The sequence below is a fragment of the Phacochoerus africanus genome, chromosome 6 (assembly GCF_016906955.1).
Source record: "Phacochoerus africanus isolate WHEZ1 chromosome 6, ROS_Pafr_v1, whole genome shotgun sequence".
NCBI classification, from domain to species: Eukaryota; Metazoa; Chordata; class Mammalia; order Artiodactyla; family Suidae; genus Phacochoerus; species Phacochoerus africanus.
Window position 1 is genome coordinate 103917697 of NC_062549.1, and position 24046 is coordinate 103941742.

At 44.3% G+C, this 24046-nt stretch overlaps 1 protein-coding gene and 1 pseudogene across 3 annotated transcripts in view; both read left to right on the top strand.

Moving 5' to 3' along the window:
* Positions 1-24046, top strand: part of VTCN1 (V-set domain containing T cell activation inhibitor 1) — a 177531-nt gene that overhangs the window by 92210 nt on the left and 61275 nt on the right. The gene's annotated exons all lie outside the window — the stretch shown is intronic.
* Positions 17241-18190, top strand: LOC125130029 (proteasome assembly chaperone 2-like; annotated as a pseudogene).

The following is a 24046-nucleotide window of genomic DNA, read 5'->3' on the forward strand; positions in this document are numbered from 1 at the left end:
ACCCAGCTTTCAAACTCCCCGAGCCTCTAAAACCTGAGACTTCAGGGCCTTCAGAGGCCATCCTCAGGAACAGGATGGGGAGCTGGAAACCGAGATGAAGCGCATATTGAGAGAAAGACTGAAAGAGGGGGCACCCGTGTTCCTCCCCGTGGCAGGGGTGGGTTATCTCCTGAGCTCCGTGCTCTAGCCCCATCTCCACCTGCTGCTGTGCCACTCATTTCTTTCAACATTCCGCTGTTGAGGTCTTCCTGGATCTTTCTAGTTTCAGTTAATTGCTCCTGTTATGTTCCTGGTGGACCACGCTGAGGAATACCTGTTCCTGGCTCGTCTCTTTCCCTCAGGGGGGGTTGGTTCCTCAAGGGCCTGGCCTTTGTCTTGCTGGTTGTTGGAGGCAGGCAGTGTAGCTCCATGACGACACTTCTAGGCTCTGGAATCAGACTGCCTGGGTTCAAATCCTTGTGTCATGTTGAACCCTGTGCGCTTCTAAAATTTACCTACCTATGAATTGGGCTTATTATAGAACCTAACCCCTAGAGTTGTGTGAATGGCATGTGATAATTATGTGCTTGGAACAACCTAAGAGCTGCTGCTAGAGCAGATCCCGCTACAGTACCTGACACATGACTGAAATATTCCAGTGAAGGTATACTTTGGATAAATTGCCACTGGGGTCTTTTTTCTATGATTTTTATTTTTTCCATTATGGCTGGTTTACAGCGTTCTATCAATTTTCAACCGCACAGCGAGGTGACCCAGTCACACATACATGTATATATTCTCTTTTCTGACATTATCACACTCCATCACAAGTGACCAGACATAGTTCCCAGTGCTATACAGCAGGATCCCATTGCTTATCCATTATAAAGGCGATAGTTTGTATTAACCCCAAATTCCCAGTCCCTCCCACTCCCCCCCCCCCCACCACTTGGCAACCACAAGTCTGTTCTCCATGTCCATGATTTTCTTTTATGTGGAAAAGTTCACTTGCACCAGATATTAGATTCCAGATATAAGTGAAATCATGTGGTATTTTTTCTCTTTCTGACTTATTTTACTTAGTATGAGGGTCTCTAGTTCCATCCATGTTGCTGTTAAATGGCATTATTTTGTTCGTTTTTATGTCTGAGTTGTATTCCATTGTGTATATACACCACATCTTAATCCAATCATCTGTCAATGGACATTTAGGTTGTTTCCGTGGCTATTGTGAGTAGTGCAATGAATATTCGGGTGCCTGTGTCTTTTTCGAGGAAAGTTTTGTCCAGATATATGCCCAAGAGTAGGATTGCTGGATCATATGGTAGTTCTATGTATAGTTTTCTAGGGTATCTCCATGCTGTTTTCCACAGTGGTTGTACTAATTTATATTACCACCAACAGTGTAGGGGCGTTCCCTTTCCTCCACACCCCCTCCAGCCTTTGTTATTTGTGGACTTATTGACGATGGCCACTCTGACAGGTGGTACCTCATAGTAGTTTTGATTTGCATTTCTCTAATAATCAGGGATGTTGAGCATTTTTTTCATGTGCCTGTTGGCTATCTGCATATCTTCTTTGGAGAAATGTCTATTCAGGTCTTTTGCCCATATTTCAATTGGGTTGTTGGCTTTTTTGCTGTTGAGTTGTGTAAGTTGCTTGTATATTTTAGAGATTAAGCCCTTGTCGGTTGCATCACTTGAAACTATTTTCTCCCATTCTGTAAGTTGTCTTTTTGGTTTTGGTTTTTTTTTATGGTTTCCTTTGCTGTGCAAAAGCTTGTCAGTTTGATTAGGTCCCACTGGTTTATTTTTGCTTTTATTTCTGTTGCTTTGGAGACTGACCTGAGAAAACATTTGTAAGGTTGATATCAGAGAATGTTTTGCCTATGTTCTTTTCTAGGAGTCTGACGGTGTCTTGTCTTACATTTAAGTCTTTAAGCCATTTTGAGTTTATTTCTGTGCATGGTGTGGGGATGTGTTCCAGTTTCATTGATTTACATGCAGCTGTCCAGGTTTCCCAGCAATACTTACTGAAAAGACTGTCTTTTTCCCATTTTATATTCTTGCCTCCTTTGTCAAAGATTAATTGACCATAGGTGTCTTGGTTTATTTCTGGGTTCTCTATTCTGTTCCATTGCTCTGTATGTCTGTTTTGGTACCAATACCACACTGTCTTGATTGCTGTGGCTCTGTAATATTGCCCAAAGTCTGGGAGAGTTATGCTTCCTGCTTGGTTTTTCTTTCTCAGGATTGCTTTGGCAAGTCTAGGTCTTTTGTGGTTCCATATAAATTTTTGGATTGTTTGTTCTAGTTCTGTGAAAAATGGGTAATTTGATAGGGATTGCATTGAATCTGTAGATTGCTTTGGGTATATGGCCATTTTTACAATATTAATTTTTCCAACCCAGGAGCATGGAATGTCTTTCCATTTCTTTTCATCCTCTTTAATTTCCTTGATGAATGTTTTATAGTTCTCAGCATATAAATCTTTTACCTCCTTGGTCAGGTTTATTCGCCACTGGCGTCTTTTAATGACAGTTCACTCTAACAGCACTCTGGAGAATATTCAGATAGTTTTTCAGCCTCTTGGTTTGAAAGAAATCAAGTCTACTCCACCTTTTGTTGTCTGTGAATCTGAGACAGTCCTTCTGCAAACCTGAGGATGACTAAGGTTTAGAGTAAGTATCTGGCTCTGCCAGTATCCAGCGTTAGGTGGTGAAGGGAGTCTGGGAGGCCTTGTGTGTGCAGGAACAGCATTGAATTTTCCAATGTGCCAGTGAGGTCAAGAGCCACAACCCTCAGTGGGCTGTTGGAGCTCCAGAGCTATGACCAAAGGCTAGGTAATGGCTAATTAGCTAAACCACACCACACTGCTGATTATCTCCATTTCATAGATGCGAATGTTGAGGCAAGATGACTTTCTCAGTCTGCCCCCATCAGGAAAGGGTAGGAACCAACAAGTTCCTACCTAGAATTCGATACTGACTTTTACGAGAAAATCATCTTTCTCATCAGCTCTGCCTTGTCTCCTGCCCTCTGAAAGCAGAACACAGCTCATCACTGGAAAAACTCCACAGGGACCAGAGAGACTGCCAGGGCAGAAGAGTTCTTAGCCAGCCGAGGAGGGTGCTGTCCACAGAACAGCCTGGAGCCTGCGGATTATCAACCTTGGGTCAGGTAGCTGAGCTAGGTGCGTGAGGGCAGGAGTAGGGAGAGACTGAAACTCAGTGAAAGTTACATCCTTTCAGAGCTTGAAAATTCACAAAGTCAGTATATCCCCTCATTTTTTTTTTTTTTTTTCTTTTTGATCCAGGTCACAGCAGTGACAGGCCTGGATTCTTAGCCTGCTGTGCCACCAGGGAACCAGTACATGCCCTCATTTTATCCATAGGATAACAAAAATAAATCGTGCAACTTGCTAAGGGCCATGCAGTTTAAAAATGGGTAGAGAGTTCCTGTTGTGGCTCAGCAGGTTAAGAACCCGACATAGAGTCTGTGAGGATGTGGGTTTGATCCCTGGCCTTGCTCAGTGGGTTAAGGATCTGGCATTGCCGTGAGCTGTGGCGTAGGCCGGCAGCTGCAGGTCTGAATTGACCCCTAGCCTGGGGACTTCCAAATGCCCTGGCTGAAGCCCTAAAAAGAAAAAAAGTGGCTAGGACAATGCTCTTTTAATGATTCTCTACTGCCAGGTGACTCTAGCTAAAAAGTGTTAGAATCCAGCTGATCACAATTTACCCAAACATTAAGGGTAAATCTTAGAGACCTAAGTTTCCTCCCTGTTTATCTTCAACATATGAAGAAGCGGAAGTAATGATGCTGAGGTTAGTCTGACCTGTGTTCAGATTCCAGCTCTCCTCGCTGGGTGATCCCAAGTAAGTTACTTAACCTCTCTGTGTCTCCACCTCCTCAGCAAATTGGACTTAATAGTAGTACCAACCTCAGAGTGGTTGTGAAGGCCAAATGAGTTAACACGTGAAAAGAGTTCAGCGCCTCGCCTGGCACATTGTCAGCACATACGTGTTAAATACTCTTATCTCCTCCCATTACTTTTACAGAATTACAAAGTGACTCAAGGGAGGGAGAGGAATGAAAGTCCAAAAGTAGCAGCTGGGCTTAAGGCACCTGCCTGAATTCTTCTGGGATTTCAGTGGACTTGGGTACCTTCCTCTCTAGTTGTTCTGTGAAATTCGGGGAAGTGCTGTTTTCCTGCAGCACCTGCGCCTCCTAGAAATGTAGATTTTCACTCCCCGCCCCAGACCCACCCAACCGCAAACTAGGATTGGGGGCACAGCCAACCATCTGCTTTAACTAGCCCTACAAGTGAGGCAGACGTGAGCTGCTCGGGCACTCCAGGATTCCTCAGAGAAAGCAGGAGTTGTTAAGCCCGCTAGAGAGAAATTTCACCTTTATCATCTCACGTTTCTCCTTAAGAAAGGGAAAGAGGGGCTGGCGTGCCTTGACTAAATCAAAAGGAGGAAAAAAACACCCACGAAGTTTCTGCAGGTAAGAAACCCAGGTTCCATTTCTCTTAATGTTAACCCTTCACAGTCCCAAACCCTCTGTCTGGCGTGGGTCAGATTGCCTATCATGCCGCTTCCACATGTATTCCTACCACGCCCAGTGCAGCAGTAACGGAGGACAGGCAGGCCGCTTCCCCTCTCTCTTTCCCTGCAGATTTAGAAGGAAAAATGTCATAAACTAAAACGCATGAAAGATTTGAGAAATAGAGCCTCCACAAGGTGTCGGGTGTTGAAGTGTCTCTTTTAGCTTCCTGACTTGGCCCTTCATCGTGCGTTCTCTCTCTGCACCCCCCAAAAGCCTATTTCACACCTCTCTTCTCTCTTTTAGCCTCCTCCGCCCAGCCTCCCTCCCCGGTCTCAGAAGAGTGGGAGTGAGCTTTATCGTTCACTGCAAAGCCAGGAGCCAGCAGATTTCTGGCTCCTTCATCTTTTCCACGTTTACCCACCACACTCGGCTCTGCTTTTTTTTTCCTCTTCTTCTCCTCCTGGTGCTGGAGGCCGAGCCCAGCTCCTAGCACAGGGCAGCCCCTCTGGATCCGTCTCCCCTCACCTGCCCCAGCCAGCCTCCTCACCGATCCTCTGCGCCTCCAGTGCCCCCATCAGCACGCCATCCACCTGTCAATGTTTTCCAGCTTGAAAGCCCTGAGAGTCTGCCCCTTGACCTCTTCAGCTCCCACCCCTGCCCCTTCCCTTCTTAGCAAACTTGCTGATAGCTGCCCGGAATTAGTGACCTTAAGATTTGCTGGTGGTGTGGAGCGAGTGTGAGGGGGTGGCTTCTGGTGCAGATGGGCCTGGGTGGCCTGGGTGCAACCCCAGCTCTGCCACTTTCCAGCCGGGTAGCCTTGGGTAGGTTATTTAGGTTCTTTTTTCTCTCTGTGCCTGGGTTCCTAGGCTGTGAAATGGGCCTGATGTTAGAATCTCCATCCCAAGATTGTGAGAAATACGTAAGTTGATGCATATAAAGGTACTTAGCAGACACTTGCTGTAGACCTTCTATTATTATTTCTCTCCCCTCAACTCCCTGCAGCTGGGTTTTGACCCCACTGTCCCAAGATAGCCCTGCTGTCAATGTCTCTAGTGTCTCCATGTTGCCAAATCTCATGTCAGCTTCTCTGATCTTGTCTTTACAACAGCGTTGAACACAAACACTTTTTTTTTTTTTCCTGCCTTTTCTAGGGCCGCTCCTGCGGCACATGGAGGTTCCCAGGCTAGGGGTCTAATTGGAGTTGTAGCCACCAGCCTATGCCAGGGCCACAGCAACATGGGATCCGAGCCACATCTGCAACCTACACCACAGCTCACGGCAACGCTGAATCCTTAACCCACTGAGCAAGGCCAGGGATTGAACCCACAACCTCATGGTTCCTAGTCGGATTCATTAACCACTGCGCCATGACGGGAACTCCACAAACGTCCTCCTTGAAACACTCTCTTGTCTGGTTTCTATGACCCTACACTTACCTGAATCCCACCCCCACCCCACCCACCATGACATTGGTCATGTCTCTGGGGGTTGGCCTGGCCTCCACTTCTCTACAGCTGGTTGTGCCCTCCTCTGCTGCCCCACACAACTCAAAACCGCCAGGCTCTGCTGGCAGGGAACCCACCTACGGTAATGGCATTTCATTCATTTCCTATATTTGATGATTGACTGCACCCTGTGCTAAAAAGCCCCAGGGCCCTGGAACAGAGTATAAGTTTAGGGACAGCTGTCCTTTAGAGTGGCTGGTGTAAGCTTCAGGGTTGGCATAAAGTCCTACCAGGTGTCAGAGGTGAGTTGTGACCAGCAGGTGCCCTGTAGGAGGGAGCTTCTTGGAGACCCAGATGGAAGGAAGCCTTGAAAGCCTGGGGTAAGGTTTCCAGACACATCCTGGTGGGAAGCCCCAGGGCAGGTAAATGGGGACAAGGAATTACTCCAGTCAGGAAGCCCGTCTGGGGAGTTCCTGTTGTGGCTCAGCAGGTTGCAAACCCAACTGGACTTGTATCCGTGAGGATGAGGGTTCAATCCCTGGCCTTGCTCAGTGGGTTAAGGATTTGGTGTTGCTGCAGAGCTGCAGTGTAGTTTGCAGATGCGGCTTAGGTCTGACGTGGCTGTGGCTGTGGCATAGGCCAGCAGCTGCAGGTCTGATTTCACCCCTAGCCTGGGAACTTCCATATGCTGTGGGTATGGCCCTAAAAAAAGAGAAACTGACTGGCCAGTCCAGGGAAACAGCTTCCTGTCCCTTTCCTTCTGTCTTTCCTTTTTTGAAGCCAATGCAAGTCTTGGTGATTTCTCTTTGCAGCTGAGAAAGAGCCAGTCAGTGGGAAAGCCACGGTGTCATTCTGATGGCCTTAGACCAGGGGGTCTTTGTCTAGAGATTGTAATATAGGGTCAGAGCAATTCAGCAAAAGCCAACCACGTGTCAAGCGCCTACTGTCCCACCTTTGCTGGGGACACATCCCTGTAGAGGGGCTCAGCCTCCTGGCACTTCCTTGTACTGGCCCCTCCAGGACAGCACGCAGGGGATGCTGGGGACAGGCTTGCATATTGCTGCTCACCCAGAGCTGAGGAAAGGGGCCGATTTGGGAGTGGGATGGGGAGAGGAAGCAGGATTCCAGAATGGCCCTTACATAGAGGGGTCCCTGCAAAGCCCTGGAGAGGGAATGTGGGGGCTCCTCAGTTATCCTGCCTCCCTGAAGCTGCTGCTCCGGGAGTGTGTCCTGCAGGCCTGGCTCTGCCTGAAGGCTGGACAGAGGGATTCCAGCTACAGCCTCACCATCTACCAACAGGCTGCTGAGGAGCTGTTGGGGCAGCAGCCTAAGCAAGGCTAGGAAGACATTTTCCCATGGACACAGCTTTATAAATGAGAGCCCACATGAGCCTCTGCACTCCATGCTGTGGCTGTAATTGTATGCTTAGGGTGGGAACATTTTCTGCTATTTTCCTTTCCCGTTATACATGTGCCCTATTTCTGAAACACTGGGATTCAATAGCATTTTGGGGTCTTGCTTAGAAAGCTAATCATCATTTATAAAGAGTGCTGTTATAGGATCGCGTTGAAAACGTCAAAAACAATTTAGAATTTGGGATCTATGTGGGTGCGCTGGCCCCTCATCTGAAAGTGGAGGCAGAGGGGCCCTTAAGGTAAAGGTCTTAGGCTCCCTCAGCTCAGTGAGGGAGCCAGAGGGACTTCAGTGACTGAAGTTCTGGCTGGAAGGTCATCTTCTCCTTAATACAACCTTCCCATCTGGAAAGAAGGTTGCATTAGCCCTTTCTCAGGGGACGTTCTGGTAAAGACTCAAAGCCTAAGGAGTGTCGACTTAAAAAAATGGACAACCTGAAAATAGAGAGTTAGGTTTTATCTGGGGCAAAATTAGGACTTAAGCCTGGGAGACAGCATCTCAGGTAGCCCTGAGAAACTGCTCTGAGCAGGCAAGGCGGGGAGCTAGGATGTGTAGGAGTTTTTGCAACAAAGGGCGGGTAGAAGGAACCAGAGAGGCCTGGGCTCTCTGAAATCATTCCTTTGATATGCACCTCCACTCGCAAGGCCAGTGTCCTGAGTTTTCACAGCCTGCAGGACTCAGCAGCTCTCACCCTTGGAGGTGACGCACTCACAGATGATGCTGACATTCCTTGTTTTATCCTGAACTACAGATATGCTACAGATAGCTCTGAAACACCGCCCGGAGAGGAAAAGGGGGGCTATCAGGATACGATAAAAGTGAGGGAGAGGTGTTTGCAGCCATACACGTATTTTACAAAAGTTGGTTGCTGATCTCCAGAAGCTCCCTACCAGTCCCAAAAAGCAGACATCACTATGAAGGATTCGAGTGTTTTTCTAGACACGAGGAGATGCAAGAATTGAGCACATAAAATCGTCTCCTAAAAATATCTATCTGAAGACCTCTTCTTCCAGTCTGCCCAGAGCACAGAGTGCTTCACTCCTGATTTTCATCCTGAGCTTTTGCTCAGGGGATGCTGTGGGGTCGGCAGCTGCAGTGGCTCATGATTTGATCCTTGTAGAGGCTGATTGAAAGTGCCAGACTTCAGTTCTCAGGAGTAACGTGTGTGTGTGTGTGTGTGTGTGTGGTTTTTATTTGTTTTACTGTGAAACAGTGTAACATTTAAGGAAATTTTGAAGAGCGGGTACAAAAAGTCATCCGTAGTTCTTTATTGTAAATGACGGAATTTTTTTTTTTTTTTTTGGTTTTTGCCCTTTAAGCCCAACTCTAAATCATTTTTACAGAGTTAGTAATAGACTATGCCCTTTCATAGTCTGCTTCTTCCATTGAGCCTTTGTGTGAAAACCATATAATATAAAGTACTTTTCCAGCTTAAAAAAAAAATCCTTGCACCTTAATACAGCAGTAGTTATAACTCTCTACAGTAATGTGCATTTCTGTACTTTGCTGGGTTGGGAAATGTCACATTGGGCCACCCTTCCTGGAGACTGAACCCCAGGGTCTGGTGGGATTCCTCCATCTGCCTGCCTCCCCTTCTGCTTAATCCGTTATCCTTTTGCATTTGAGCATCTTGGAGTCTGAGCAACATGCCCCATTCAAGCACCTACTAATCTTTGTATTTAAGTACTTAAGACAGTGTTTTCCAAAGTGGGTTTTGAGGACACTGATACTGCAGAATTTTCTGACGAAGAGTTCTGTAGTCAAGCAAGATTGGAAGGTGCTGAGTAATGTTGGACTCCATGAAATCACCCATGTTCAGTTCCTTTTAGCCTACAAAACAGTTATTTCAAATGGTTCAACCTAACCCTCCTCTGGGACATTTACTGTGCATGGTGGCATATTAACAGCTTTTGAAAAGTCCTATAGTTAAATCTGATTGTGATGGATTCAGTGAAATCCTTTTAAATACAATGCTTATTAGTATACCTCAGGGGGCACCCTTGGGGAAACTATGGCCAGGAGTTATTGCAAAGGAAGCTGTGAATAAAAAAACCCTACAGGAATGTAGGGCTGTAGGAGCCCAGGGCAGCATGGAGGGCTGAGAAGAGGCTGAGACGAGAAAGGGCAGGTGAGTATTTTCCTTCCCAGGGCCGCCTGCCCATCTTTGATACCCAGAGTCACCAGCTTCTTCAGCCCTTCCCCTTCTATAGTGGTTCTTCCTTGGTCGAGCTCCGCTTTCTCTCCCTCATAAGCATGTAGGGAGGATCCCTGAAGTGCCAGTGATGGCGGCCCCATATTCCTCAAATGACAGATGCTAAATAAACATGGGTATTGTTTTGACTGCTCTCTCAATCATTATTAATTAGTTCATCTCTTCAGTATGTTATTATCCACCCAGTTCATTGTTTATCCAATTTGCTTACAACTGCGAGGTGAGCTAAGCTAATCTGGATGCAGGGAGAAGGCCGCCCTGGCTGCAGTGCCCAGGGGAGCAGAGCGCCTCATACAGGATCTATAAGGAACTGTCCTACACCAGGCACAGAGCCTGTTGGGGGGCGGAGGTAGATTTATGTAGCAGGCAGTGAGATAGTGGCTTGGACAGGGCAAAATCCTGGGTGCTTCTACTCCCGACTCCGCCACCCCCCATGTCCCACTGTCTAGAATTCTTCACAAGAAGGCGCCTTTAACACGTGGTTGGTCACTCACATGCTACCCCTAGCGGACGTCAGGGGACTCGACCTTCTGTGGAGTGACTAGGCATTTTGATATCCCTCGGTCGCTCTGGTCATCTAGCAGGTGTTAGGTGTTGGGTAGGAATTATCTCATCCTCCAGGGAAGTGGAAGGTGGGGCGTGCCTTCCTGTGAGAGCACAGAGTTCATCTAAAGTCATTCATTGTAACATGGTGGGCTCTAAAGGACATTAAATGGGACCCTGGCAGTTTCTTCTGCCTACAGAAGAAATTCTCCACCTCTCAGGGGCGTTGCTACACACAGGAAATTCCCAGGAAAAGAAGGAGCAAGGCTGATCTCTCACGATGTGAATGGAAACAAAGCCTTTAGCTTAGGTGCACTGAAAGAGCAAACACAGATAAGCTTTGAGCAGGTCCCACAATCTTTCAGATCCTCATATCTCATTTGTCTTCCATGCATAAAAGTTGAATAATCTTCATAACATCTGCCGAGGGCTCTGAGAGCAGTGGGGAATGCAGGAGCGTACACGTCACTATTTCTCTTTGGCAATTCGGTACATGGGAAAAGGATGGAATTTGGAACTAGAAGGGCCTGATTTGACTTCCCTGTCCAAATTTATTGGGTGTGATCCTATGCCAGTGACTTAATTTTTCTTAAGGGCAGTAGATTGATCTCCCAGAACTTCCTTGAGGATCAAAGATAAGGTACGCAAGATGATAATGACAGTGGCAGTGAAGGCAACACGCAGCTCTCTTGCATTACCTGCACATCCACATCTTGCAGTGAGAAGCTGCCTTGCCCATTGGAGGAGGATCTTTTTTTTTTTTTTTTTTTTCCCTAGGGCCATTCCCACGGCATATGGAGGTTCCCAGGCTAGGGGTCTAATCGGAGCTGTAGCCGCCGGCCTACACCAGAGCCGCAGCAATGCGGGATCCGAGCCGCGTCTGTGACCTACACCATAGCTCACAGCAACACCAGATCCTTAACCCACTGAGCAAGGCAAGGGATCGAACCCGCAACCTCATGGTTCCTAGTTGGATTAACCACCGCACCACAACAGGAACTCCAAGGATCCTTTTTATAAAGAACCAAGACCCATCTAATTTGACTTCCTTTTTTAATAGACATGTTAAAAGCAATGGTCGTATATGTCCCATTGTTCATTTCCCTTTGGGTTCAGCTTCCAGAGAGTCTGTCTATATCAGGGATGTTGCCTGGCATTATGGATCTCTTGGCCAACAACTTAGGTCAGGGCTGGGGTTGGTGTTCTTGTGGGATCACCTCAGAGTCCCACAACCTCAGAATCATGGCCTGCAACGTTGGGTTCCTCCCACGTGTCAGCGCACGTCTATAAATTCTGCATACATTATTGATGAACAATTTTTTCTCATCATCTACTTTCTATCTGGCACCATAGATCCTAGGATTACAGTCGGGTACAAGGTATAGGACCTACCATCACTTAGAGTACAGACTAGAAGGGCAGATGGATAAACGCAGTTACAATACTGTCTGTGAAGTGCCAGCACAGGCCTGATTGAGCATGCTTTGGAATTGACTTCTAGTCCAGTGGTGGTGGTGATTGAGGTGGGTGGTCCAGAAGACTTTCCTCAGAGGTGGCTTCTAGTCTGAGTGGGTGTTAGCCATGCCTGGAGAAGTGGGGAGAACATCCAGGCAAAGGGCAAGACCTATGAGGTGGGGTGGGGGGGAAATGGGACAAGGAAGAGGAAGGCAGAGTGCTAGCTGGAGAGATGAGTTTGAGCTGGGTTTGATGTCTAATAACCAAAGGAGGTGGGTTTTATCCTCCTGCTTCGCAGCTGAGTGAATCAAAGCTTGGAGTGATGAGAAAGTCCAAGGGGATGTTTGGGAGAAATGATTAAGATGTGCAAAACCAGCAGGTGAAATCAGATCACTTTTGAGAACCCTTTTCACAGGAGCAAGGAGAGATGATGAGGTCAGCAAGCCACTGGTTAATGGCTGGACCCCCTGGGGCCACGGTTGCCCCTTCCTTACTTTTCCCAGGGGTCATCAATTCCTCTGCTTATCCACTGTCACAACTGTTTCATACAATATAAGCAGAGGAAGTGAAAATAGAGCCTAGAGCTATCTGCCTCCAAAGTCTATATCCCTTCCTAGTCTAGAAAAAAATTTTATTTTTAATACTAAGACTAAGTGTGTGGGAGTTCTCATCGTGGCTCAATGTCTAATGCACCTGACTACTATCCATGAGGATGCAAGTTCAATCCCTGGCCTCCATCAGTGGGGTAAGGATCCAGCGTTGCCATGAGCTGTGGTGTAGGTTGCAGACGTGGCTCAGATCCCGTGTTGCTGTGGCTGTAGCACAGGCTGGCAGCTACAGCTCCCATTTGACCCCTAGCCTGGGAACCTCCATATGGTGCAGGTATGGCTCTAAAAAGACAAAAGAAAAAATAAAAAGATTAAGTGTGTAGAGCCACTGGGGAAGTCCAAGTGGCTAGGCTGGTGCAAGGTGGATCTTAGGAGGTGCATCCCTTTTCGTCCAAGGTCTTGGCAGCTGTACTTTGTCAAAAGCCAAGAGTCTCAGTGACAAAACCCCAAATGCCTTTCTGTGAAAGGCTTTAGAAGCAAAACCCTCAAGTGTTGGCAGAGAGGAACATTGGTATAAGAAGTAAATGTCTTGATCTTACAAAATTATCAAGATCTTGGCTCTTTTGGAATGCCAGAAGGTTTTAACCCCTTTAAGAGGTCTTCCCAAACTTCTGTGCTTAAACTGTAGGAGGAAACTAACACCTCAAAAGCTTTTAAATGTGACCGCAACTTACAAAAAAAAAATCAATCTGGCTATTTTCTCATATTCTAGGTTGACATTTCTCCCAGACAAAGGGCTAGATCAATGAAAGGCTTGACTTTTATAGGTCAGCAAATAAGTAATTAGAGTTTCACGAGTAGTGACTCCAACATACTCCATTTATTCTAATAAATGGGTTATCTGAATGTAAATGGTAATTTTCTGAGGCAGAAAGTGTGGGACCTACCAGAGAATCGGTGTCATACGTGTAGAGAATCCTGCTAGCTTCCCAGTTTTCTACCCTTAAAGCGAATGAAATTGAAAATAAGTGAGGCTCAAGGTGGTAGCTTTCGCCGCCTTCCCAGGATGTGTCTGACTGAAGGAAGTGTTCAGATTATCCGGGGCTCCTGGTGCTGTTGACCTGCCTCCCCCACACCGGACTGAGGCTGATCTTGGCATCATCGGGGGCAGCTTGTGAACAGCCTAGCAAGTTATGCAGCCCCTGTCTGCTAACTTAAAGGAAGAAAAACGAGTTAGGGATCATGTCTAGCACATGTGCATTGGGTCCTGGCTCGTACCTTGGGAGTTCTATGGAAAGTATAAACCGCTGACCCAGGAAACTGTTGTAAGTTAACAGCTTGTGGGAGTTTCAAATTGAAAAATGTCTGTTCGCTCACCATCTAAAGGAGTTAGGTCAAATCTAAAGAAAATAGACCAGTTTTCTTTTTTTCTTTTTCTTTCTCTTTTTCTTCTTCTTTTTTTTTTTTTTTTTTGTCTTTTCTAGGGCCGCACCTGCAGTGTATGGAGGCTTCCCAGGCTAGGGGTCTAATTGGAGCTGTTGCCACCGGCCTACACCAGAGCCACAGCAACACCAGATCCGAGCCACATCTGCAACCTACACCACAGCTCATGGCAATGCCGGATCCTTAACCCACTGAGCGAGGCCAGGGATCGAACCCACAACCCCATGGTTCCTAATCAGATTCGTTAACCAATGAGCCACGATGGGAACTCCCAGTTTTCTTTTTTTAAATGTGGTTTCCTTATTTGTTTCACAAAAATAATGTGGGGTTAGTGCGAAGAATTCGGAAAATACAGAAAAGCAAAAAAGAAAAAAAAAATAAAAGTCTCTATCATCTCTAACCCAGACATAACCACCTTTACTACATCCTTCTAGTTTTTTTTCTCTATATTTAGGTTTTTTAAATGGTAGCATACAGTACATATTATTTTTTTCCAGTTCAGTAGCGTAAGAATTTCTTCATTCATTCACCCAACAAATACATACGGAGTTCCTATTACTTTCCAGGCACTCTTAAATGCCAGAAATACTGCAACAAACAAAATATGAAACTGTCTACTCTCAAGGAGCTTACATTACTCTAGAGAGAGACAATAGGCAAACAACTTCCAAGATAGTAACTAGTCTGAGCAAATGCTGTTAAAGACCAAAAGCTGGCTCAATTTCTTAATAAGACCCCAGGCTTAAACAATGCCAATGGTGGAGTTCCCGTCGTGGTGCAGTGGTTAACAAATCTGACTAGGAACCGTGAGGTTGCGGGTTCGATCCCTGGCCTTGCTCAGTGGGTTAAGGATCCAGCGTTGCCGTGAGCTGTGGTGTAGATTGCAGACTTGGCTCGGATCCCACGTTGCTGTGGCTGTGGCGTAGGCTGACAGCTACAGCTCTGATTCGACCCCTAGCCTGGGAACCGCCATATGCCGCAGGAGCGTCCCTAGAAAAGGCAAAATAATAATAATAATAATAATGCCAATGGTAACAGCTGACAGTCATACAGCTCCTATCCTGCTCCATATATTTTACACATATAAACCCGTTTAATCCTCACAGTCACCTAGGATGGAAGATACTGTGATTACTCATATTTTGTAGACAGGACAATAGCAATAACACAGAGATGAATTAATTTACCCCCAAATTTTTCCAGGTTAAAGGCAAAGCCAAGACTTAAACCCAAACAGTCTATTTCCAGAAAACATTCCTGAAAGCATCTTGATATTGAGGGCAAGATACTCCAAACTGCTGGGACATGCTGAAAATACCACATCACAGTGGGGAGTGGAGTCTATCTGTGCTGCTTATGCTAAAGCCAGCATTTCTGGAGGCTGGCTGTAGAACCTGTTCATGTCTCATGGAAAAAAATCTTCATAGCAAAATGAGAAAATTAAAGACAATTCAGAATTGCTTCATAAAGCTAATTTAGATAATAACCATTTTAGGATGGGAGGTACATATAAAGGAAACCTTTTAAAAATCTGCTTTGGAAAAGATGAGTCTTGTACACCACTGATTTCCATATATATATATGACCCACACATACATACACACATACACATTCTTTTTTTTATATTCTTTTCTATCATGATTTATCCCAGGAGGTCGGATATACTTCTCTGTGCTATGCAGTAGGACTTTATTGTCTATCCACTCTAAATACAAGAGTTTGCATCCATTAATCCCAAATTTCCAGTCCATCCCAATCCGTCCCTCTCCCCCTTGGCAACCACAAGTCTGCTCTTCATGTCTGTGATTCTGTTTCTATTTCATAGATAGGTTCATTTGTGCCATATTTTAAATTCCACATATAAGTGATATCACATGGTATTTGTCTTTCTGACCTACTTCATTTAGTATGATTAAATCTAGTTGCATCCATGTTGCTGCAAGTGACATTATTTTGTTCTTTTTTATGGCTGAGTAGTATTCCATTGTGTACCACATCTTAATCCATTCATCTGTCAATTGGACATTTGGTTGTTTCCATGTCTTGGCTATTTTGAAAAGCACTGCAATGAACATTGGGGTGCATGTATCTTTTTGAATTATAGTTTTGTCTGGATATATGCCTAGGGGTGGAATTGCAGAATAATACGGTGACTCTATTTTTGGTTTTTGGAAGGAACCTCCAAACTATTCTCCATAGTGGCTGTACCAATTTATATTCCTATCAACAGTGTAGGAGTGTTCCTTTTCCTCCATACCCTCTCCAGTATTTATTATTCATAGACTTTTTGATGATGGCCATTCTGACCAGAGTGAGGTGATACCTTATTGCATTTTGATTTAAATTTCTCTAATAATTAGCAATAGTGAGCATTTTTACATGTACCTATTGGCCATATGCATGTCTTCTTTGGAGAAATGTCTATTTAGAGTTTCTGCCCATTTTTTGATTGGGGTTGTTTAGGGGTTTTTTTTTTTTGTTTGTTTGTTTGTTTTAGGGCCAGACCCAAGGCACATGGAGGTTCCCAGGCTAGGGGTCTAATCAGAGCTGTAGGAGCTGCCAGCCTATATCACAGCCACAGCAATGCAGGATCTGAGCTGTGTGTGACCTCCACCACAATGCTGGATCCTTAACCCACTGAGCAAGGCCAGGGATCAAACCTGCGTTGTCATGGATACTAGTCAGGTTCCTTAACCACTGAGCCATGACGGGAACTCCCTGGGTTGTTTAGATTTTGTTTTTTGTTTGTTTGTTTTGAGCTGTATGAGCTGCTTATATACTTTGAAATTAATCCCTTGTCAGTTGCACTGTTTATAAATATTTTCTCCCATCCTGTAGTTTGTCTGCTCATCTTGTTTATGGTCCTTTGGTGTGCAAAAGCTTTTAAGTTTAATTAGGCCCCATTTGTTTATTTCCATTACTCCAGGAGACAGACTCAAAAAGATATTGCTATAATTTATGTCAAAGAGTGTTCTGCCTATGTTTTCCTCTAGGAAAGGTTTTATAGGTATCTGTCTTACAGATAGGTCTTTAATCCATTTTGAGTTTATTTTTTATGTATGGTGTTAGAGAGTGTTCGAATTTTGTTCTTTTACATGTAGCTAGCTGTCCAGTTTTCCCAGAACCACTTACTGAAGAGACCATCTTTTCTCCATTGTATATTCTTGCCTCTTTTGTTGTAGATTAACTGACCATGGGTGTCTAGGTTTATTTCTAGGCTTTCTATCCTGTTCCATTGATCTATATTTCTGTTTTTGTGCCAGTACCATGCTGCTTTGATATCTGTAGTTTTGTAGTATAGCCTGAAGCCAGGAATCCTGATTCCTACTGTTCCATTTTTCTCTCTCAGGATTGCTTTGGGTATTATACAAATTTAAAAATTTTCTATTTAGTTCTGGGGAAATTGCCATTGGCAATTTGATAGAGGTTGCATTAAACCTGTAAATTGGCTTCTACCTGTGGTGAGGCCATGTGGGGATTCAGTTCCCGACCTTGCAGCATGCATGCTCCTGATGCAAGCTACTCCTTCACTAGGTGTGAGCTGCACAAGGGCAGGAACTTTTGTTAATCTTTGTGCTCCTGGTGCCTAGCACAATGATTGACACATAGTAGATACTCAGCAGTATCTGTTGGAAATGTTGCAATAGATCTGATTATTTCTACACTGAATATGTGTAAGTTTGGTTACTTCTGTACTGATTGTCTTGTGCCAATGGTTGAAACAATCCATATGCAACTGCCGAAGAATATTCAACAGAATTTAGTATAAATGCTGAAGGTAGAAGCCAAAGGTGATGGAGGAAACTAGTGGCTCTTCAGTTAAGATCCATTTTTAGGAGTTCCCGTCGTGGCGCAGTGGTTAACGAATCCGACTAGGAACCATGAGGTTGCGGGTTCTGTCCCTGCCCTTGCTCAGTGGGTTAAGGATCCGGCGTTGCCGTGAGCTGTGGTGTAGGTTGCAGACGCGGCTCGGATCCCGCGTTGCTGTGGCTCTGGCGTAGGCCGGCGGCTACAGCTCCGATTCAACCCCTAGCCTGGGAACCTCCATATGCCGTGGGAGCGGCCCAAGAAATAGCAACAACAACAACAACAAAAAGACAAAAGACAAAAAAAAAAAGATCCATTTTTATTAAGTATAAATCAAAGTCATTCTGTGAGAAATTGCTCTCCTGGGTGAAAATCAGTGACTGTGCCAAAGTTGTCATTCTTTTGAGCTCCTCAGTACTCCCTTCAGGCACCTAATATACAAAAAAGTGTTCAAAATAAAATACAGAGCCTTAACTGGGAAGAAATGGAAAAAAGTCTATGCCTTCTTGAAGTAGATGATTCTGAGTTTCATGTCCATGTTTCTGGAGGAGGTATCACAAAAATGCTCTATGACGAAGGCTGTTCTAAAGAATCCCAACGGCAGCTCTGTTGAAATTTGTTTCAGAAGGAGGCGATATCCTAGATGCATTAAGACTCATTGAGTATCTTGATGTGTGTCTTCAGATAGTCAAACCATGTTGTGATGACCCCACAGCATCTGCCTTGTGGCGGAAAATGCCAAGTTCTTGGAGACTGCTTTTTGGCAGTGGCCTTACAAATGTAATTTTTATGCAATAAATATTTCCTAAGTTAAAAAAAAATCTATGAATTTCCTTGGGTAGTATAGTCATTTTGACAATATTGATTCTTCCAATCCGAGAATGTGGTATATCTTTTCCTCTGTCTGTGTCGAATTAAAAGCTGATTTCTAAATGTATATTTATGTTTAGCAGCTAGTTTTGTTTACATAAAATCTTCCCCAAAGCAGACATAACCCTGAAATAAAAATATGGACTGCCATTCAGTTAAGCTGCCTCATGGACATTTTTCAATTCAGTAGAAGAATATGTTCCAAAATGAGTCAGCCCAGTTTGGCCTTTATCAAATGTCTAGGATGAGTCAGCCACTATGTCTGACACTTAGGGACTAATTGTGACTGATATATTGATCCAGCGTGACCAGTAAGTTATACTCAAAGCACAATTTATTTTTATCTCCCTTTGACCTTTTAAAGTTAATTCAATAGGGAAATACATGCTGAAACTTCTGAAGCCTCTGATGAAAACCTGTCCTCTCCATCAGCTGGATGGTGCCCCCTCAGCCTGTTTCCTCAAAGGTCCTTTTCACACACATCTCTCAGTGCTCGTGTCCCCTCTCCCAGGTATTCCTATAGGTGAGGACTCAGGGTGGCTCCAGGATATCTGGTCTCTTGGACAAACTCACCTATTCCTTGCTTTGTAAAAAAAGTAGTGACCTCCAATAGTATGTTCCCTCTGTCTCTGTCAGTCTTTCTGTCTCTCGCTGGTTGACCTCTTCTAGACCACATTCAATTTCTCAAGTAAGACTTTGGCTGTAGTCCACAGTGTCCCAACATATCCCAACTTTGAGCTTTGTGTATTGGAGAATTTCTGGAGTCTGTTCTCCTAACATAGGAAGAAAATTTTTTTCTTCTAAGAAACAGGTTCACAAATCTTCTCTCCCTACTTTGAACCCATTTTATACCCTTCATCTGACTGAGGTGTCGAGGTGGCTAAAAAATCACAGAACTGGTTGTCAAAGATTCTCCTTTTCAACTCTGCATAGTGACGAGGTATGCAGCATCTATTGCATTTTGAATCTTGGTTGAAATTTTAAATTTAACATCCTATTATTACACAAAAATAAAAAGATACACTGCCTGCTCTTGAGAAATTGTGAGGAGATTAAAGAAGACACAATTGTGTAAACAGATCATTTCAGTACAATGTGACAAACATCCGATAGAGAAATGAAAGGGGACAATGAGCGGAAGGAGTCAGCTTCTGATACACATTGTCACTCTCTTCCCTCCAACGTCCCCTGGAGGAAGGCCATGCACAAAAGAATAAGGAGTCTGTGTAGCCTGCAAGTGAGCTGAAAGAATGCGGTACGTTTCTGGGAACTTCATGCTTCAGAACAAATACTAATGATTTGTCCCCCAGTTACTCAAGTGCCTGGAGGAATGATTAAATTGTGGGTTTGGGATAATACTGTATAATTGGTTAAAGTGGATAGAAAAGGAATCCTTTTTTAAGGGTTTGAAAGGAAGCCCAGAAATTTTGGCAGACAAATGTGAAAACAGTAATCCTCTCTGAATCTGCCTTAAGACATTATAGGAACAGGGCTGGTTCTGGGGCCTGGACCACTCAGATGTGTCTCACTCCTATGCTCTTGGTTCCACAGCATCAGTGACCATGGAGAGGCCATCTGGACAAGCACAGCCCCAGACATTAGAAGTGGGCACGGAGAAGAGGGAGCCCCCATCCCCTATACCTGCCTTCTCATCCTCTGCAATCTCTCTCCTACCCAGTACTTTCTTTTCCATTGCACTTTCAAGCCTCCAATCCCAACATAAAGCATGGCATTATAAAATTGCATGGAAAATAGTGGAGAAGTCTGGGAATGAGCTTGCTCCCCCAGCACTGCTAAGGCAGGGAAGAAGGGAGCTGGATCCAGTTAGGACCTCAACTGGAGTTGATGCTGTTGAGGCCCAGAACCCTAAAGATGCCTCTCCTGGCTGTCCAAACAGGTACAGTCCCCTTTACACACTGAGAGAAGCACAGCACTGCTGGGAGTCTCAGGACCAAGGACACTATTATAATTCAGTAATTTTGCCTGTTGTCCCTCCAAGCCATTGAATTATCCCAGAAATTCAAATGGATGTGAATTCAAACTATATCTTTTAGACCGCTCTCACCTGGACGTTCCACGTGTAGCCATTATCATACCATAGTTCCTATTTTTGGAAAGATCACTCCTAGAACCAGGGACCATTTCAAAGCAAGAAATGGTCCATTTTGGAGTTCCCGCTACGGTGCAACAGGATTGGTGGCATCTTAGGAGTGCTGGGACACAGGTTTAGTCCCTGGCCTGGCACAGTGGGTTAAGGATCTGGCATTGCTGTAGCTGAGGCTTAGGTTGCCACTGTGGCTCCGCTCTGATCCCTGGACCCAGAGCTCCATGTGTTGCAGGGAGGCCAAAAAAGAGAAAAAAGAAAAAAAATGGTCCATTTCATGCAAGAAATTGCTCCTTTGGCACTGACCAAGGTAATCCCAACCCAGCTAAGTTCTGACTTTCATGGCAGCCCTTGGAAACCTCCTCTGGGAGAATGTGTTGCTTTCTCTGGGTAGTAGAAAAATTGCCCAGATGGAAGAGGACCAACATCCTAGGTCATTCCTGCATCTTTTCTTCTGGGCACCCTGTCTGTGCTGCCACAACCCCCCTGATCCTTCCTGAGACTCTCAGCTCTGTGACCACAGGGACTGTTGTGTTTCACGCAAGTGTGAAGAATTGTTTCTGTCCTTGATTTGAGAAAGATATGCCTGGAAAGGGGTAGGAAACTAGGAAACATTGTAAATATGACACTAATAAAGCTAGTTTATCCTAATTTCTGAAATCTAAGTCAGGATTTCACACGGCTGCTTAATGTGGCAGCTTTAACCAGCATTGGTGTCTTTTCTCATCTCCATCTAGGTGAGCAAGGAGGCAAAGCTAATCAGTTTTAGGACTGAGTTAAAATTGGGATGGCTTTCTTCCCAAGCCCAGCGGGATCCTCTGTCCTTAAGGAATCTGCCTCTAAGTGTCTCTGGAGGAGACCTTCCTCCCCTAACTCCACCCTCCACCCCTTTGCTCTGGACAAACAACATACTTTGTATCCACAGTTAATCCTGGTTCTTTTTTCTTCTTTTTATGGTTGTGCCGGTGGCATGTGGAAATTCCCAGGCTGGGGGTTGAATTAGAGCTGTAACCGCTGGCCTACACCACAGCCACAGCAACGTCAGATCCAAGCCATGTCTAAGACCTGCACCACAGCTCATGGCAATGCCAGATCCTTAACCCACTGAGCGAGGGCAGGGATTGAACCTGCGTCCTCATGGATACTAGTCAGATTCGTTTCCACTGAGCCACGATGGGAACTCCTAATCCTGGTTCTTGATGTGGGTCTAGGCTCTTGGAGGCAGGAGGGAACTAACACTGTTAGTGCCTTTGCTACAGGCCAGGCACTAGCCTACAGACGTAAACACACCATGAAGAAAGGCACCAATTGGAAAGGACGATTCTCTCCCTGGCCCTCAACTATTTCTGATCTCCAGCTCAGAAATACTGCCCTAAGCATTAAAAAGATTATACTGGTGCCCACCAGTGCCTCCACCAACCAGCATGTAACTCAAAATGTAAAGAACCCTAAACTATAAAACCAAAAATATATACACAAGGGCGTTCCCATCATGGCTCAGTGGTTAAGGAACCCAACTAGTATCCATGAGGACGCAGGTTCAATCCCTGGTCTCACTCAGTGGGTTAAGGATCCAGCATTGCCATGAGCTGTGGTGTAGGTCACAGATGTGGCTCAGATCTAGCTTGGCTATGGCTGTGGCATAGGCCAGCGACTACAGCTCTGATTCAACTCCTAGCCTGGGAACTTCCATATGTCGCAGGTGCAGCCCTAAAAAGAAAATCAATCAATAGTAAAAATACATATACACAAGTTAAAATAAAAATCACTTTCTTCTAGTTTTCCTGACTATAAATTTCTAGATAAGTCCCTTGAACCTGAACTCTGATCTCTGGCCCCCGTGTGTGAGTGTGTTGGTCAGTTTGGGAGAGACAGGTTGCCTTCCCTGCTTTGCTAATACAGTGAGGACAAGCTTATCAGCCATGTGATTAGCCCAGTGCTGCCTGGGCTTCAGGTTACCCTAAACTGGCCCAGTAAGTTCATCTTTTGAAGTCCCTAATAGCTTGGATCCCTGGACAGCAAAGCTTTGTCCATGACTTGATCCATATGGCTGAAACCAATTCTCTGGATGACCATTCATGCTGATTCTACTCTATGGTGAAGATATAAATCTTACCTTTTTATTTTGGCTGCACCCACGGCATATAAACTTCCCAGCCAGGGATGGAGCCCGCACCAGAGCAGTAACCTGAGCCACAGCAGTTACAATGTTGAGTCCTTAACTACTAAGCCACCAGGGAACTCCCTTACTTTTAAGTTTTTATAGCATCATCTAGTAGTTTCTCTTTGAGGCATAAAGCCTAAATAGTGGGTAACCTATTTTTCCTATATCATACTAGTATCCATAATACCTACTGGGTACTACAGATAGACTTCACATCTCAAATTTCCTTCTCTCCTAGCACTTTGAAGATATAATTCCATCATTTTCCTGGCTTCCTTTGTTACTTTGGAAAGTAAGTCTAATTTTCATTCCTTCAGATAATCTACCTCTGCTCTCTTACTGCTTTTAAGATCTTTGGGGTTTTGTTTTACAGTTTCACTCTGAAATATCTGGTAGCTTTCTTTTTATTTACCCTGCTTGAGATGCGTTGAGCTTCCTAAATCTGAAGATTGGAAGCTTTCATGAGTACTAAAAAAAAAAAAAACCTCACTTTTTCTCTTCAGATACTGCCATTCCCTCTCATTTTGGAGTTCTGGTACAATATGTATTAAAAAAAAATCTCATTTTGTTCTTTGTATCTTTTTCTTTTATGGATTTTTAAAAATTTTTATCAAAAAGTAATTGACATACAGTATTATACAAGTTTCAGGTGTCAAACATAATGGTTTGATATTTGTATGTACTGAGAAATTATTTCTACAATAAATCTAGTTAACAGGTGTCATCATACATAGTTTCAGAATTCTTGTTCTTGTGAAAACTTTTTTTATTGAAGTATCTTTGTGCTAATTTCAGGTGGTCAGCAAAGGGATTCAGTTATATATACATTTTTTTTCAGATTATTTTCCATTATAGGTGATCACAGGATAATGAATATAGTTCCCTGTGCTATACAATAAATATTTTTTGCTTATCTATTTTCTATCCATAATCCCATACTACTAGTTTATCTCTCTTCCACTCCATTTCCCCTTTGGTAACTCTAGGTTGTTTCCTATGTCTGTGAATCTATTTCTGTTTTGTATCTAGATTCACTTGTATTACTTTTAGTTTCCATATATTGACTTCACTAAGTATAATATTCTCCAGGTCCATTGATTTTGCTGCAAATGGCAATATTTTATTCTTCATTATAGCTGAGTAACATTACATCATGTTTGTATATGTGTGCATGTATTATATATGTATGTGTGTATATAAATATAAAATCACACTTTTTAAGCCAATCATTTGTCAATGGGCACTTGAGTTGTTTCTATGTCTTGGTAATTGTAAATAGTGCTGCTATGACCACTGCAGTGGATATATCCTTTGAAATTGGAGTTTTTGTCTTTTCTGGATATAAACCCAGAGGTGGGATTGTCGGAGCCTATGGTAGCTTTATTTTTAGTTTTTTATGGAACCTCTCTACTTTTCTCTGTGGTGGCGGTACCAATTTACATGCCCATCAACAGTGTAGGAGAGTTCCCTTTTCTCCACGCCTGCTCTGACATTTATTATTTGTAGACATCTCAAT